The sequence below is a fragment of the Ambystoma mexicanum genome, unplaced genomic scaffold, assembly GCF_040938575.1.
Source record: "Ambystoma mexicanum isolate Mex_15411 unplaced genomic scaffold, UKY_AmexF1_1 Mex_scaf89, whole genome shotgun sequence".
NCBI lineage: Eukaryota > Metazoa > Chordata > Amphibia > Caudata > Ambystomatidae > Ambystoma > Ambystoma mexicanum.
The window spans coordinates 574,275-592,002 of NW_027182509.1; the positions used below are offsets into that span (position 1 = coordinate 574,275).

A 17,728-nucleotide genomic window follows, 5' to 3' on the forward strand; every position below is an offset into this window, starting at 1 on the left:
GGTAGCGTGGCCGAGCGGTCTAAGGCGCTGGATTAAGGCTCCAGTCTCTTCGGAGGCGTGGGTTCAAATCCCACCGCTGCCACTTTTCCTGGCCTTGCATTTTAAAGAAGAACGTAACGTTGACCTCTTCCTTCATTAGTGTCACCTCTGTCGCAATGAGCAAGCGGATGGTATGCCACACCCTGCAGGAAAAAGGTTTCGCTTCTGACGTCTTGCTTTTCTGGACATCCAGTCTCAAGTTTCCCATCTGGAACGGCGCTCCCTGCTGCTTTGTGAAGGCTTGCTGCAAGAGCCTTCGAAACCCAGGAGCTCTTGCGTTGAGCTGTGACGCGTCCTGGGAAGACCTCCCGTTGCAGCGGAATGAGCCCCACTTCCAGGGCGTGCTGGTAGCAAATTTCCCACAGCCCACAGGGAGCAAACGATCCCAGGTGTGATGTATCACCAGGAGAGGCTGAGATGAGAGTAAGGGTTCACGCGTGTGCCCGGACCAAGGTTAATGATGGGATTAGAGCTAGGGTTAGATGCAGGGAAAGAGTGAGAGTTATAATTAGGGATAAAGCTAACAGGTGATCATTACTCGTCATGTAACATGATACAAAGGGTCAGAAGAGGAACTGATTCAGGGTTACAATTTGGACTTCGCAGACAACAGGAGCACTAAATGGTGCTGAGGGGGACTCAATAAAGCGGACCGGCCGCCTAATGTAAGCAATTGTGCACAAATATTGTACGATGACTAGCGTTGCCGGTGCTTTTTTCTTAAAGAGTCAGTTCCTGGCACCCATTCCCTACTTGACTCAACCTAATCTTCAAGAATATTTGTCAAGAACTAAAAAAAATCCAGAAAAGGTTTAACCTCCCCGTCGCCCCGGTCTCCCGCGTGACAGGCGGGGATACTGACCACTATACTAACGAGGAGACGTGAGGGCACGAAATGAACAGCTGCTGATGTCTGCACAGCATCCAGCGACCACCTAGATGGCCTAGGGGGTCTCATTTTCCCCCGTCAAACGGCTTGCCCGATCTAAGGCTAATTTCTTTCTTTTTATCGGCACCAGGCTTAAAACTCAGTTTAAGGTGATCGTTCCGGGCTATGTTTGACTCCAGAGTTGAACCTGTCATCCCGCCTTTCCTCAGCAAATCAAGCTACCCATCTCAAGTCTCATGAGCTGAGGACGGCAAAGTCCCTGTGGGCTTAGGACAGTCAAAGAAACCCCTGGGCTGCATGCTAAGCCCCTTTTCGGCTTCACTTTCCGAAACCTGCCCCAGCTTGCGATTCGTTTTTTTCTCACTTCTTGCCCCCATCTCCCACCTTGCCTCATGGTCTCCCCTCCTCTGCGCACCTGACAGTTTGCCTGCCCTTCCACTGCCTGTCTCCAGACTTTCCAAGGAGAAAAGGCAAAGCACTAAAGCGGGCCGGGCAACGGGTCAAGTTCCGCTTTCGGCGGCTAGCAGGAAGGTAGCGTGGCCGGCGCTGGATTAAGGCTCCAGTCTCTTCGGAGGCGTGGGTTCAAATCCCACCGCTGCCACTTTTCCTGGCCTTGCATTTTAAAGAAGAACGTAACGTTGACCTCTTCCTTCATTAGTGCCACCTCTGTCGCAATGAGCAAGCGGATGGTATGCCACACCCTGCAGGAAAAAGGTTTCGCTTCTGACGTCTTGCTTTTCTGGACATCCAGTCTCAAGTTTCCCATCTTGAACGGCGCTCCCTGCTGCTTTGTGAAGGCTTGCTGCAAGAGCCTTCGAAACCCAGGAGCTCTTGCGTTGAGCTGTGACGCGTCCTGGGAAGACCTCCCGTTGCAGCGGAATGAGCCCCACTTCCAGGGCGTGCTGGTAGCAAATTTCCCACAGCCCACAGGGAGCAAACGATCCCAGGTGTGATGTATCACCAGGAGAGGCTGAGATGAGAGTAAGGGTTCACGCGTGTGCCCGGACCAAGGTTAATGATGGGATTAGAGCTAGGTTAGATGCAGGGAAAGAGTGAGAGTTATAATTAGGGATAAAGCTAACAGGTGATCATTACTCGTCATGTAACATGATACAAAGGGTCACAAGAGGAACTGATTCAGGGTTACAATTTGGACTTCGCAGACAACAGGAGCACTAAATGGTGCTGAGGGGGACTCAATAAAGCGGACCGGCCGCCTAATGTAAGCAATTGTGCACAAATATTGTACGATGACTAGCGTTGCCGGTGCTTTTTTCTGAAAGAGTCAGTTCCTGTCACCCATTCCCTACTTGACTCAACCTAATCTTCAAGAATATTTGTCAAGAACTAAAAAAAATCCAGAAAAGGTTTAACCTCGGTCTCCCGCGTGACAGGCGGGGATACTGACCACTATACTAACGAGGAGACGTGAGGGCATGAAATGAACAGCTGCTGATGTCTGCACAGCATCCAGCGACCACCTAGATGGCCTAGGGGGTCTCATTTTCCCCCGTCAAACGGCTTGCCCGATCTAAGGCTAATTTCTTTCTTTTTATCGGCACCAGGCTTAAAACTCAGTTTAAGGTGATCGTTCCGGGCTATGTTTGACTCCAGAGTTGAACCTGTCATCCCGCCTTTCCTCAGCAAATCAAGCTACCCATCTCAAGTCTCATGAGCTGAGGACGGCAAAGTCCCTGTGGGCTTAGGACAGTCAAAGAAACCCCTGGGCTGCATGCTAAGCCCCTTTTCGGCTTCACTTTCCGAAACCTGCCCCAGCTTGCGATTCGTTTTTTTCTCACTTCTTGCCCCCATCTCCCACCTTGCCTCATGGTCTCCCCTCCTCTGCGCACCTGACAGTTTGCCTGCCCTTCCACTGCCTGTCTCCAGACTTTCCAAGGAGAAAAGGCAAAGCACTAAAGCGGGCCGGGCAACGGGTCAAGTTCCGCTTTCGGCGGCTAGCAGGAAGGTAGCGTGGCGGAGCGGTCTAAGGCGCTGGATTAAGGCTCCAGTCTCTTCGGAGGCGTGGGTTCCAATCCCACCGCTGCCACTTTTCCTGGCCTTGCATTTTAAAGAAGAACGTAACGTTGACCTCTTCCTTCATTAGTGCCACCTCTGTCGCAATGAGCAAGCGGATGGTATGCCACACCCTGCAGGAAAAAGGTTTCGCTTCTGACGTCTTGCTTTTCTGGACATCCAGTCTCAAGTTTCCCATCTGGAACGGCGCTCCCTGCTGCTTTGTGAAGGCTTGCTGCAAGAGCCTTCGAAACCCAGGAGCTCTTGCGTTGAGCTGTGACGTGTCCTGGGAAGACCTCCCGTTGCAGCGGAATGAGCCCCACTTCCAGGGCGTGCTGGTAGCAAATTTCCCACAGCCCACAGGGAGCAAACGATCCCAGGTGTGATGTATCACCAGGAGAGGCTGAGATGAGAGTAAGGGTTCACGCGTGTGCCCGGACCAAGGTTAATGATGGGATTAGAGCTAGGGTTAGATGCAGGGAAAGAGTGAGAGTTATAATTAGGGATAAAGCTAACAGGTGATCATTACTCGTCATGTAACATGATACAAAGGGTCAGAAGAGGAACTGATTCAGGGTTACAATTTGGACTTCGCAGACAACAGGAGCACTAAATGGTGCTGAGGGGGACTCAATAAAGCGGACCGGCCGCCTAATGTAAGCAATTGTGCACAAATATTGTACGATGACTAGCGTTGCCGGTGCTTTTTTCTGAAAGAGTCAGTTCCTGGCACCCATTCCCTACTTGACTCAACCTAATCTTCAAGAATATTTGTCAAGAACTAAAAAAAATCCAGAAAAGGTTTAACCTCCCCGCCCGGTCTCCCGCGTGACAGGCGGGGATACTGACCACTATACTAACGAGGAGACGTGAGGGCATGAAATGAACAGCTGCTGATGTCTGCACAGCATCCAGCGACCACCTAGATGGCCTAGGGGGTCTCATTTTCCCCCGTCAAACGGCTTGCCCGATCTAAGGCTAATTTCTTTCTTTTTATCGGCACCAGGCTTAAAACTCAGTTTAAGGTGATCGTTCCGGGCTATGTTTGACTCCAGAGTTGAACCTGTCATCCCGCCTTTCCTCAGCAAATCAAGCTACCCATCTCAAGTCTCATGAGCTGAGGACGGCAAAGTCCCTGTGGGCTTAGGACAGTCAAAGAAACCCCTGGGCTGCATGCTAAGCCCCTTTTCGGCTTCACTTTCCGAAACCTGCCCCAGCTTGCGATTCGTTTTTTTCTCACTTCTTGCCCCCATCTCCCACCTTGCCACATGGTCTCCCCTCCTCTGCGCACCTGACAGTTTGTCTGCCCTTCCACTGCCTGTCTCCAGACTTTCCAAGGAGAAAAGGCAAAGCACTAAAGCGGGCCGGGCAACGGGTCAAGTTCCGCTTTCGGCGGCTAGCAGGAAGGTAGCGTGGCCAAGCGGTCTAAGGCGCTGGATTAAGGCTCCAGTCTCTTCGGAGGCGTGGGTTCAAATCCCACCGCTGCCACTTTTCCTGGCCTTGCATTTTAAAGAAGAACGTAACGTTGACCTCTTCCTTCATTAGTGCCACCTCTGTCGCAATGAGCAAGCGGATGGTATGCCACACCCTGCAGGAAAAAGGTTTCGCTTCTGACGTCTTGCTTTTCTGGACATCCAGTCTCAAGTTTCCCATCTGGAACGGCGCTCCCTGCTGCTTTGTGAAGGCTTGCTGCAAGAGCCTTCGAAACCCAGGAGCTCTTGCGTTGAGCTGTGACACGTCCTGGGAAGACCTCCCGTTGCAGCGGAATGAGCCCCACTTCCAGGGCGTGCTGGTAGCAAATTTCCCACAGCCCACAGGGAGCAAACGATCCCAGGTGTGATGTATCACCAGGAGTGGCTGAGATGAGAGTAAGGGTTCACGCGTGTGCCCGGACCAAGGTTAATGATGGGATTAGAGCTAGGGTTAGATGCAGGGAAAGAGTGAGAGTTATAATTAGGGATAAAGCTAACAGGTGATCATTACTCGTCATGTAACATGATACAAAGGGTCAGAAGAGGAACTGATTCAGGGTTACAATTTGGACTTCGCAGACAACAGGAGCACTAAATGGTGCTGAGGGGGACTCAATAAAGCGGACCGGCCGCCTAATGTAAGCAATTGTGCACAAATATTGTACGATGACTAGCGTTGCCGGTGCTTTTTTCTTAAAGAGTCAGTTCCTGGCACCCATTCCCTACTTGACTCAACCTAATCTTCAAGAATATTTGTCAAGAACTAAAAAAAATCCAGAAAAGGTTTAACCTCCCCGTCGGAACCCCGGTCTCCCGCGTGACAGGCGGGGATACTGACCACTATACTAACGAGGAGACGTGAGGGCACGAAATGAACAGCTGCTGATGTCTGCACAGCATCCAGCGACCACCTAGATGGCCTAGGGGGTCTCATTTTCCCCCGTCAAACGGCTTGCCCGATCTAAGGCTAATTTCTTTCTTTTTATCGGCACCAGGCTTAAAACTCAGTTTAAGGTGATCGTTCCGGGCTATGTTTGACTCCAGAGTTGAACCTGTCATCCCGCCTTTCCTCAGCAAATCAAGCTACCCATCTCAAGTCTCATGAGCTGAGGACGGCAAAGTCCCTGTGGGCTTAGGACAGTCAAAGAAACCCCTGGGCTGCATGCTAAGCCCCTTTTCGGCTTCACTTTCCGAAACCTGCCCCAGCTTGCGATTCGTTTTTTTCTCACTTCTTGCCCCCATCTCCCACCTTGCCTCATGGTCTCCCCTCCTCTGCGCACCTGACAGTTTGCCTGCCCTTCCACTGCCTGTCTCCAGACTTTCCAAGGAGAAAAGGCAAAGCACTAAAGCGGGCCGGGCAACGGGTCAAGTTCCGCTTTCGGCGGCTAGCAGGAAGGTAGCGTGGCCGAGCGGTCTAAGGCGCTGGATTAAGGCTCCAGTCTCTTCGGAGGCGTGGGTTCAAATCCCACCGCTGCCACTTTTCCTGGCCTTGCATTTTAAAGAAGAACGTAACGTTGACCTCTTCCTTCATTAGTGCCACCTCTGTCGCAATGAGCAAGCGGATGGTATGCCACACCCTGCAGGAAAAAGGTTTCGCTTCTGACGTCTTGCTTTTCTGGACATCCAGTCTCAAGTTTCCCATCTGGAACGGCGCTCCCTGCTGCTTTGTGAAGGCTTGCTGCAAGAGCCTTCGAAACCCAGGAGCTCTTGCGTTGAGCTGTGACGCGTCCTGGGAAGACCTCCCGTTGCAGCGGAATGAGCCCCACTTCCAGGGCGTGCTGGTAGCAAATTTCCCACAGCCCACAGGGAGCAAACGATCCCAGGTGTGATGTATCACCAGGAGAGGCTGAGATGAGAGTAAGGGTTCACGCGTGTGCCCGGACCAAGGTTAATGATGGGATTAGAGCTAGGGTTAGATGCAGGGAAAGAGTGAGAGTTATAATTAGGGATAAAGCTAACAGGTGATCATTACTCGTCATGTAACATGATACAAAGGGTCAGAAGAGGAACTGATTCAGGGTTACAATTTGGACTTCGCAGACAACAGGAGCACTAAATGGTGCTGAGGGGGACTCAATAAAGCGGACCGGCCGCCTAATGTAAGCAATTGTGCACAAATATTGTACGATGACTAGCGTTGCCGGTGCTTTTTTCTTAAAGAGTCAGTTCCTGGCACCCATTCCCTACTTGACTCAACCTAATCTTCAAGAATATTTGTCAAGAACTAAAAAAAATCCAGAAAAGGTTTAACCTCCCCGTCACCCCGGTCTCCCGCGTGACAGGCGGGGATACTGACCACTATACTAACGAGGAGACGTGAGGGCACGAAATGAACAGCTGCTGATGTCTGCACAGCATCCAGCGACCACCTAGATGGCCTAGGGGGTCTCATTTTCCCCCGTCAAACGGCTTGCCCGATCTAAGGCTAATTTCTTTCTTTTTATCGGCACCAGGCTTAAAACTCAGTTTAAGGTGATCGTTCCGGGCTATGTTTGACTCCAGAGTTGAACCTGTCATCCCGCCTTTCCTCAGCAAATCAAGCTACCCATCTCAAGTCTCATGAGCTGAGGACGGCAAAGTCCCTGTGGGCTTAGGACAGTCAAAGAAACCCCTGGGCTGCATGCTAAGCCCCTTTTCGGCTTCACTTTCCGAAACCTGCCCCAGCTTGCGATTCGTTTTTTTCTCACTTCTTGCCCCCATCTCCCACCTTGCCTCATGGTCTCCCCTCCTCTGCGCACCTGACAGTTTGCCTGCCCTTCCACTGCCTGTCTCCAGACTTTCCAAGGAGAAAAGGCAAAGCACTAAAGCGGGCCGGGCAACGGGTCAAGTTCCGCTTTCGGCGGCTAGCAGGAAGGTAGCGTGGCCAAGCGGTCTAAGGCGCTGGGTTAAGGCTCCAGTCTCTTCGGAGGCGTGGGTTCAAATCCCACCGCTGCCACTTTTCCTGGCCTTGCATTTTAAAGAAGAACGTACCGTTGACCTCTTCCTTCATTAGTGCCACCTCTGTCGCAATGAGCAAGCGGATGGTATACCACACCCTGCAGGAAAAAGGTTTCGCTTCTGACGTCTTGCTTTTCTGGACATCCAGTCTCAAGTTTCCCATCTGGAACGGCGCTCCCTGCTGCTTTGTGAAGGCTTGCTGCAAGAGTCTTCGAAACCCAGGAGCTCTTGCGTTGAGCTGTGACGCGTCCTGGGAAGACCTCCCGTTGCAGCGGAATGAGCCCCACTTCCAGGGCGTGCTGGTAGCAAATTTCCCACAGCCCACAGGGAGCAAACGATCCCAGGTGTGATGTATCACCAGGAGAGGCTGAGATGAGAGTAAGGGTTCACGCGTGTGCCCGGACCAAGGTTAATGATGGGATTAGAGCTAGGGTTAGATGCAGGGAAAGAGTGAGAGTTATAATTAGGGATAAAGCTAACAGGTGATCATTACTCGTCATGTAACATGATACAAAGGGTCAGAAGAGGAACTGATTCAGGGTTACAATTTGGACTTCGCAGACAACAGGAGCACTAAATGGTGCTGAGGGGGACTCAATAAAGCGGACCGGCCGCCTAATGTAAGCAATTGTGCACAAATATTGTACGATGACTAGCGTTGCCGGTGCTTTTTTCTTAAAGAGTCAGTTCCTGGCACCCATTCCCTACTTGACTCAACCTAATCTTCAAGAATATTTGTCAAGAACTAAAAAAAATCCAGAAAAGGTTTAACCTCCCCGTCGCCCCGGTCTCCCGCGTGACAGGCGGGGATACTGACCACTATACTAACGAGGAGACGTGAGGGCACGAAATGAACAGCTGCTGATGTCTGCACAGCATCCAGCGACCACCTAGATGGCCTAGGGGTCTCATTTTCCCCCGTCAAACGGCTTGCCCGATCTAAGGCTAATTTCTTTCTTTTTATCGGCACCAGGCTTAAAACTCAGTTTAAGGTGATCGTTCCGGGCTATGTTTGACTCCAGAGTTGAACCTGTCATCCCGCCTTTCCTCAGCAAATCAAGCTACCCATCTCAAGTCTCATGAGCTGAGGACGGCAAAGTCCCTGTGGGCTTAGGACAGTCAAAGAAACCCCTGGGCTGCATGCTAAGCCCCTTTTCGGCTTCACTTTCCGAAACCTGCCCCAGCTTGCGATTCGTTTTTTTCTCACTTCTTGCCCCCATCTCCCACCTTGCCTCATGGTCTCCCCTCCTCTGCGCACCTGACAGTTTGCCTGCCCTTCCACTGCCTGTCTCCAGACTTTCCAAGGAGAAAAGGCAAAGCACTAAAGCGGGCCGGGCAACGGGTCAAGTTCCGCTTTCGGCGGCTAGCAGGAAGGTAGCGTGGCCGAGCGGTCTAAGGCGCTGGATTAAGGCTCCAGTCTCTTCGGAGGCGTGGGTTCAAATCCCACTGCTGCCACTTTTCCTGGCCTTGCATTTTAAAGAAGAACGTAACGTTGACCTCTTCCTTCATTAGTGCCACCTCTGTCGCAATGAGCAAGCGGATGGTATGCCACACCCTGCAGGAAAAAGGTTTCGCTTCTGACGTCTTGCTTTTCTGGACATCCAGCCTCAAGTTTCCCATCTGGAACGGCGCTCCCTGCTGCTTTGTGAAGGCTTGCTGCAAGAGCCTTCGAAACCCAGGAGCTCTTGCGTTGAGCTGTGACGCGTCCTGGGAAGACCTCCCGTTGCAGCGGAATGAGCCCCACTTCCAGGGCGTGCTGGTAGCAAATTTCCCACAGCCCACAGGGAGCAAACGATCCCAGGTGTGATGTATCACCAGGAGAGGCTGAGATGAGAGTAAGGGTTCACGCGTGTGCCCGGACCAAGGTTAATGATGGGATTAGAGCTAGGGTTAGATGCAGGGAAAGAGTGAGAGTTATAATTAGGGATAAAGCTAACAGGTGATCATTACTCGTCATGTAACATGATACAAAGGGTCAGAAGAGGAACTGATTCAGGGTTACAATTTGGACTTCGCAGACAACAGGAGCACTAAATGGTGCTGAGGGGGACTCAATAAAGCGGACCGGCCGCCTAATGTAAGCAATTGTGCACAAATATTGTACGATGACTAGCGTTGCCGGTGCTTTTTTCTGAAAGAGTCAGTTCCTGGCACCCATTCCCTACTTGACTCAACCTAATCTTCAAGAATATTTGTCAAGAACTAAAAAAAATCCAGAAAAGGTTTAACCTCCGCGCCCGGTCTCCCGCGTGACAGGCGGGGATACTGACCACTATACTAACGAGGAGACGTGAGGGCATGAAATGAACAGCTGCTGATGTCTGCACAGCATCCAGCGACCACCTAGATGGCCTAGGGGGTCTCATTTTCCCCCGTCAAACGGCTTGCCCGATCTAAGGCTAATTTCTTTCTTTTTATCGGCACCAGGCTTAAAACTCAGTTTAAGGTGATCGTTCCGGGCTATGTTTGACTCCAGAGTTGAACCTGTCATCCCGCCTTTCCTCAACAAATCAAGCTACCCATCTCAAGTCTCATGAGCTGAGGACGGCAAAGTCCCTGTGGGCTTAGGACAGTCAAAGAAACCCCTGGGCTGCATGCTAAGCCCCTTTTCGGCTTCACTTTCCGAAACCTGCCCCAGCTTGCGATTCGTTTTTTTCTCACTTCTTGCCCCCATCTCCCACCTTGCCTCATGGTCTCCCCTCCTCTGCGCACCTGACAGTTTGTCTGCCCTTCCACTGCCTGTCTCCAGACTTTCCAAGGAGAAAAGGCAAAGCACTAAAGCGGGCCGGGCAACGGGTCAAGTTCCGCTTTCGGTGGCTAGCAGGAAGGTAGCGTGGCCAAGCGGTCTAAGGCGCTGGATTAAGGCTCCAGTCTCTTCGGAGGCGTGGGTTCAAATCCCACCGCTGCCACTTTTCCTGGCCTTGCATTTTAAAGAAGAACGTAACGTTGACCTCTTCCTTCATTAGTGCCACCTCTGTCGCAATGAGCAAGCGGATGGTATGCCACACCCTGCAGGAAAAAGGTTTAGCTTCTGACGTCTTGCTTTTCTGGACATCCAGTCTCAAGTTTCCCATCTGGAACGGCGCTCCCTGCTGCTTTGTGAAGGCTTGCTGCAAGAGCCTTCAAAACCCAGGAGCTCTTGCGTTGAGCTGTGACACGTCCTGGGAAGACCTCCCGTTGCAGCGGAATGAGCCCCACTTCCAGGGCGTGCTGGTAGCAAATTTCCCACAGCCCACAGGGAGCAAACGATCCCAGGTGTGATGTATCACCAGGAGAGGCTGAGATGAGAGTAAGGGTTCACGCGTGTGCCCGGACCAAGGTTAATGATGGGATTAGAGCTAGGGTTAGATGCAGGGAAAGAGTGAGAGTTATAATTAGGGATAAAGCTAACAGGTGATCATTACTCGTCATGTAACATGATACAAAGGGTCAGAAGAGGAACTGATTCAGGGTTACAATTTGGACTTCGCAGACAACAGGAGCACTAAATGGTGCTGAGGGGGACTCAATAAAGCGGACCGGCCGCCTAATGTAAGCAATTGTGCACAAATATTGTACGATGACTAGCGTTGCCGGTGCTTTTTTCTTAAAGAGTCAGTTCCTGGCACCCATTCCCTACTTGACTCAACCTAATCTTCAAGAATATTTGTCAAGAACTAAAAAAAATCCAGAAAAGGTTTAACCTCCCCGTCGGGTCTCCCGCGTGACAGGCGGGGATACTGACCACTATACTAACGAGGAGACGTGAGGGCACGAAATGAACAGCTGCTGATGTCTGCACAGCATCCAGCGACCACCTAGATGGCCTAGGGGGTCTCATTTTCCCCCGTCAAACGGCTTGCCCGATCTAAGGCTAATTTCTTTCTTTTTATCGGCACCAGGCTTAAAACTCAGTTTAAGGTGATCGTTCCGGGCTATGTTTGACTCCAGAGTTGAACCTGTCATCCCGCCTTTCCTCAGCAAATCAAGCTACCCATCTCAAGTCTCATGAGCTGAGGACGGCAAAGTCCCTGTGGGCTTAGGACAGTCAAAGAAACCCCTGGGCTGCATGCTAAGCCCCTTTTCGGCTTCACTTTCCGAAACCTGCCCCAGCTTGCGATTCGTTTTTTTCTCACTTCTTGCCCCCATCTCCCACCTTGCCTCATGGTCTCCCCTCCTCTGCGCACCTGACAGTTTGCCTGCCCTTCCACTGCCTGTCTCCAGACTTTCCAAGGAGAAAAGGCAAAGCACTAAAGCGGGCCGGGCAACGGGTCAAGTTCCGCTTTCGGCGGCTAGCAGGAAGGTAGCGTGGCCGAGTGGTCTAAGGCGCTGGATTAAGGCTCCAGTCTCTTCGGAGGCGTGGGTTCAAATCCCACCGCTGCCACTTTTCCTGGCCTTGCATTTTAAAGAAGAACGTAACGTTGACCTCTTCCTTCATTAGTGCCACCTCTGTCGCAATGAGCAAGCGGATGGTATGCCACACCCTGCAGGAAAAAGGTTTCGCTTCTGACGTCTTGCTTTTCTGGACATCCAGTCTCAAGTTTCCCATCTGGAACGGCGCTCCCTGCTGCTTTGTGAAGGCTTGCTGCAAGAGCCTTCGAAACCCAGGAGCTCTTGCGTTGAGCTGTGACGCGTCCTGGGAAGACCTCCCGTTGCAGCGGAATGAGCCCCACTTCCAGGGCGTGCTGGTAGCAAATTTCCCACAGCCCACAGGGAGCAAACGATCCCAGGTGTGATGTATCACCAGGAGAGGCTGAGATGAGAGTAAGGGTTCACGCGTGTGCCCGGACCAAGGTTAATGATGGGATTAGAGCTAGGGTTAGATGCAGGGAAAGAGTGAGAGTTATAATTAGGGATAAAGCTAACAGGTGATCATTACTCGTCATGTAACATGATACAAAGGGTCAGAAGAGGAACTGATTCAGGGTTACAATTTGGACTTCGCAGACAACAGGAGCACTAAATGGTGCTGAGGGGGACTCAATAAAGCGGACCGGCCGCCTAATGTAAGCAATTGTGCACAAATATTGTACGATGACTAGCGTTGCCGGTGCTTTTTTCTTAAAGAGTCAGTTCCTGGCACCCATTCCCTACTTGACTCAACCTAATCTTCAAGAATATTTGTCAAGAACTAAAAAAAATCCAGAAAAGGTTTAACCTCCCCGTCGCCCCGGTCTCCCGCGTGACAGGCGGGGATACTGACCACTATACTAACGAGGAGACGTGAGGGCACGAAATGAACAGCTGCTGATGTCTGCACAGCATCCAGCGACCACCTAGATGGCCTAGGGGGTCTCATTTTCCCCCGTCAAACGGCTTGCCCGATCTAAGGCTAATTTCTTTCTTTTTATCGGCACCAGGCTTAAAACTCAGTTTAAGGTGATCGTTCCGGGCTATGTTTGACTCCAGAGTTGAACCTGTCATCCCGCCTTTCCTCAGCAAATCAAGCTACCCATCTCAAGTCTCATGAGCTGAGGACGGCAAAGTCCCTGTGGGCTTAGGACAGTCAAAGAAACCCCTGGGCTGCATGCTAAGCCCCTTTTCGGCTTCACTTTCCGAAACCTGCCCCAGCTTGCGATTCGTTTTTTTCTCACTTCTTGCCCCCATCTCCCACCTTGCCTCATGGTCTCCCCTCCTCTGCGCACCTGACAGTTTGCCTGCCCTTCCACTGCCTGTCTCCAGACTTTCCAAGGAGAAAAGGCAAAGCACTAAAGCGGGCCGGGCAACGGGTCAAGTTCCGCTTTCGGCGGCTAGCAGGAAGGTAGCGTGGCCGGCGCTGGATTAAGGCTCCAGTCTCTTCGGAGGCGTGGGTTCAAATCCCACCGCTGCCACTTTTCCTGGCCTTGCATTTTAAAGAAGAACGTAACGTTGACCTCTTCCTTCATTAGTGCCACCTCTGTCGCAATGAGCAAGCGGATGGTATGCCACACCCTGCAGGAAAAAGGTTTCGCTTCTGACGTCTTGCTTTTCTGGACATCCAGTCTCAAGTTTCCCATCTTGAACGGCGCTCCCTGCTGCTTTGTGAAGGCTTGCTGCAAGAGCCTTCGAAACCCAGGAGCTCTTGCGTTGAGCTGTGACGCGTCCTGGGAAGACCTCCCGTTGCAGCGGAATGAGCCCCACTTCCAGGGCGTGCTGGTAGCAAATTTCCCACAGCCCACAGGGAGCAAACGATCCCAGGTGTGATGTATCACCAGGAGAGGCTGAGATGAGAGTAAGGGTTCACGCGTGTGCCCGGACCAAGGTTAATGATGGGATTAGAGCTAGGTTAGATGCAGGGAAAGAGTGAGAGTTATAATTAGGGATAAAGCTAACAGGTGATCATTACTCGTCATGTAACATGATACAAAGGGTCACAAGAGGAACTGATTCAGGGTTACAATTTGGACTTCGCAGACAACAGGAGCACTAAATGGTGCTGAGGGGGACTCAATAAAGCGGACCGGCCGCCTAATGTAAGCAATTGTGCACAAATATTGTACGATGACTAGCGTTGCCGGTGCTTTTTTCTGAAAGAGTCAGTTCCTGTCACCCATTCCCTACTTGACTCAACCTAATCTTCAAGAATATTTGTCAAGAACTAAAAAAAATCCAGAAAAGGTTTAACCTCGGTCTCCCGCGTGACAGGCGGGGATACTGACCACTATACTAACGAGGAGACGTGAGGGCATGAAATGAACAGCTGCTGATGTCTGCACAGCATCCAGCGACCACCTAGATGGCCTAGGGGGTCTCATTTTCCCCCGTCAAACGGCTTGCCCGATCTAAGGCTAATTTCTTTCTTTTTATCGGCACCAGGCTTAAAACTCAGTTTAAGGTGATCGTTCCGGGCTATGTTTGACTCCAGAGTTGAACCTGTCATCCCGCCTTTCCTCAGCAAATCAAGCTACCCATCTCAAGTCTCATGAGCTGAGGACGGCAAAGTCCCTGTGGGCTTAGGACAGTCAAAGAAACCCCTGGGCTGCATGCTAAGCCCCTTTTCGGCTTCACTTTCCGAAACCTGCCCCAGCTTGCGATTCGTTTTTTTCTCACTTCTTGCCCCCATCTCCCACCTTGCCTCATGGTCTCCCCTCCTCTGCGCACCTGACAGTTTGCCTGCCCTTCCACTGCCTGTCTCCAGACTTTCCAAGGAGAAAAGGCAAAGCACTAAAGCGGGCCGGGCAACGGGTCAAGTTCCGCTTTCGGCGGCTAGCAGGAAGGTAGCGTGGCGGAGCGGTCTAAGGCGCTGGATTAAGGCTCCAGTCTCTTCGGAGGCGTGGGTTCAAATCCCACCGCTGCCACTTTTCCTGGCCTTGCATTTTAAAGAAGAACGTAACGTTGACCTCTTCCTTCATTAGTGCCACCTCTGTCGCAATGAGCAAGCGGATGGTATGCCACACCCTGCAGGAAAAAGGTTTCGCTTCTGACGTCTTGCTTTTCTGGACATCCAGTCTCAAGTTTCCCATCTGGAACGGCGCTCCCTGCTGCTTTGTGAAGGCTTGCTGCAAGAGCCTTCGAAACCCAGGAGCTCTTGCGTTGAGCTGTGACGTGTCCTGGGAAGACCTCCCGTTGCAGCGGAATGAGCCCCACTTCCAGGGCGTGCTGGTAGCAAATTTCCCACAGCCCACAGGGAGCAAACGATCCCAGGTGTGATGTATCACCAGGAGAGGCTGAGATGAGAGTAAGGGTTCACGCGTGTGCCCGGACCAAGGTTAATGATGGGATTAGAGCTAGGGTTAGATGCAGGGAAAGAGTGAGAGTTATAATTAGGGATAAAGCTAACAGGTGATCATTACTCGTCATGTAACATGATACAAAGGGTCAGAAGAGGAACTGATTCAGGGTTACAATTTGGACTTCGCAGACAACAGGAGCACTAAATGGTGCTGAGGGGGACTCAATAAAGCGGACCGGCCGCCTAATGTAAGCAATTGTGCACAAATATTGTACGATGACTAGCGTTGCCGGTGCTTTTTTCTTAAAGAGTCAGTTCCTGGCACCCATTCCCTACTTGACTCAACCTAATCTTCAAGAATATTTGTCAAGAACTAAAAAAAATCCAGAAAAGGTTTAACCTCCCCGTCGGGTCTCCCGCGTGACAGGCGGGGATACTGACCACTATACTAACGAGGAGACGTGAGGGCACGAAATGAACAGCTGCTGATGTCTGCACAGCATCCAGCGACCACCTAGATGGCCTAGGGGGTCTCATTTTCCCCCGTCAAACGGCTTGCCCGATCTAAGGCTAATTTCTTTCTTTTTATCGGCACCAGGCTTAAAACTCAGTTTAAGGTGATCGTTCCGGGCTATGTTTGACTCCAGAGTTGAACCTGTCATCCCGCCTTTCCTCAGCAAATCAAGCTACCCATCTCAAGTCTCAGGAGCTGAGGACGGCAAAGTCCCTGTGGGCTTAGGACAGTCAAAGAAACCCCTGGGCTGCATGCTAAGCCCCTTTTCGGCTTCACTTTCCGAAACCTGCCCCAGCTTGCGATTCGTTTTTTTCTCACTTCTTGCCCCCATCTCCCACCTTGCCTCATGGTCTCCCCTCCTCTGCGCACCTGACAGTTTGCCTGCCCTTCCACTGCCTGTCTCCAGACTTTCCAAGGAGAAAAGGCAAAGCACTAAAGCGGGCCGGGCAACGGGTCAAGTTCCGCTTTCGGCGGCTAGCAGGAAGGTAGCGTGGCCGAGCGGTCTAAGGCGCTGGATTAAGGCTCCAGTCTCTTCGGAGGCGTGGGTTCAAATCCCACCGCTGCCACTTTTCCTGGCCTTGCATTTTAAAGAAGAACGTAACGTTGACCTCTTCCTTCATTAGTGTCACCTCTGTCGCAATGAGCAAGCGGATGGTATGCCACACCCTGCAGGAAAAAGGTTTCGCTTCTGACGTCTTGCTTTTCTGGACATCCAGTCTCAAGTTTCCCATCTGGAACGGCGCTCCCTGCTGCTTTGTGAAGGCTTGCTGCAAGAGCCTTCGAAACCCAGGAGCTCTTGCGTTGAGCTGTGACGCGTCCTGGGAAGACCTCCCGTTGCAGCGGAATGAGCCCCACTTCCAGGGCGTGCTGGTAGCAAATTTCCCACAGCCCACAGGGAGCAAACGATCCCAGGTGTGATGTATCACCAGGAGAGGCTGAGATGAGAGTAAGGGTTCACGCGTGTGCCCGGACCAAGGTTAATGATGGGATTAGAGCTAGGGTTAGATGCAGGGAAAGAGTGAGAGTTATAATTAGGGATAAAGCTAACAGGTGATCATTACTCGTCATGTAACATGATACAAAGGGTCAGAAGAGGAACTGATTCAGGGTTACAATTTGGACTTCGCAGACAACAGGAGCACTAAATGGTGCTGAGGGGGACTCAATAAAGCGGACCGGCCGCCTAATGTAAGCAATTGTGCACAAATATTGTACGATGACTAGCGTTGCCGGTGCTTTTTTCTTAAAGAGTCAGTTCCTGGCACCCATTCCCTACTTGACTCAACCTAATCTTCAAGAATATTTGTCAAGAACTAAAAAAAATCCAGAAAAGGTTTAACCTCCCCGTCGCCCCGGTCTCCCGCGTGACAGGCGGGGATACTGACCACTATACTAACGAGGAGACGTGAGGGCACGAAATGAACAGCTGCTGATGTCTGCACAGCATCCAGCGACCACCTAGATGGCCTAGGGGGTCTCATTTTCCCCCGTCAAACGGCTTGCCCGATCTAAGGCTAATTTCTTTCTTTTTATCGGCACCAGGCTTAAAACTCAGTTTAAGGTGATCGTTCCGGGCTATGTTTGACTCCAGAGTTGAACCTGTCATCCCGCCTTTCCTCAGCAAATCAAGCTACCCATCTCAAGTCTCATGAGCTGAGGACGGCAAAGTCCCTGTGGGCTTAGGACAGTCAAAGAAACCCCTGGGCTGCATGCTAAGCCCCTTTTCGGCTTCACTTTCCGAAACCTGCCCCAGATTGCGATTCGTTTTTTTCTCACTTCTTGCCCCCATCTCCCACCTTGCCTCATGGTCTCCCCTCCTCTGCGCACCTGACAGTTTGCCTGCCCTTCCACTGCCTGTCTCCAGACTTTCCAAGGAGAAAAGGCAAAGCACTAAAGCGGGCCGGGCAACGGGTCAAGTTCCGCTTTCGGCGGCTAGCAGGAAGGTAGCGTGGCCGGCGCTGGATTAAGGCTCCAGTCTCTTCGGAGGCGTGGGTTCAAATCCCACCGCTGCCACTTTTCCTGGCCTTGCATTTTAAAGAAGAACGTAACGTTGACCTCTTCCTTCATTAGTGCCACCTCTGTCGCAATGAGCAAGCGGATGGTATGCCACACCCTGCAGGAAAAAGGTTTCGCTTCTGACGTCTTGCTTTTCTGGACATCCAGTCTCAAGTTTCCCATCTTGAACGGCGCTCCCTGCTGCTTTGTGAAGGCTTGCTGCAAGAGCCTTCGAAACC

General features: G+C 51.6%; 4 non-coding genes across 4 annotated transcripts; all 4 read left to right on the forward strand.

The window, feature by feature from the left end:
* On the forward strand, positions 1 to 82 carry TRNAL-AAG (transfer RNA leucine (anticodon AAG)). Its single transcript has one exon. It is a non-coding gene; the product is annotated as a tRNA-Leu (tRNA).
* Positions 83 to 5,808: 5,726 nt separating this feature from the next.
* TRNAL-AAG (transfer RNA leucine (anticodon AAG)) lies at positions 5,809 to 5,890 on the forward strand. Its single transcript has one exon. It is a non-coding gene; the product is annotated as a tRNA-Leu (tRNA).
* A 5,741-nt stretch (positions 5,891 to 11,631) lies between these two features.
* On the forward strand, positions 11,632 to 11,713 carry TRNAL-AAG (transfer RNA leucine (anticodon AAG)). The gene has a single exon. It is a non-coding gene; the product is annotated as a tRNA-Leu (tRNA).
* Positions 11,714 to 15,978: 4,265 nt separating this feature from the next.
* TRNAL-AAG (transfer RNA leucine (anticodon AAG)) lies at positions 15,979 to 16,060 on the forward strand. Its single transcript has one exon. It is a non-coding gene; the product is annotated as a tRNA-Leu (tRNA).
* The last annotated feature ends 1,668 nt before the right edge of the window (positions 16,061 to 17,728 follow it).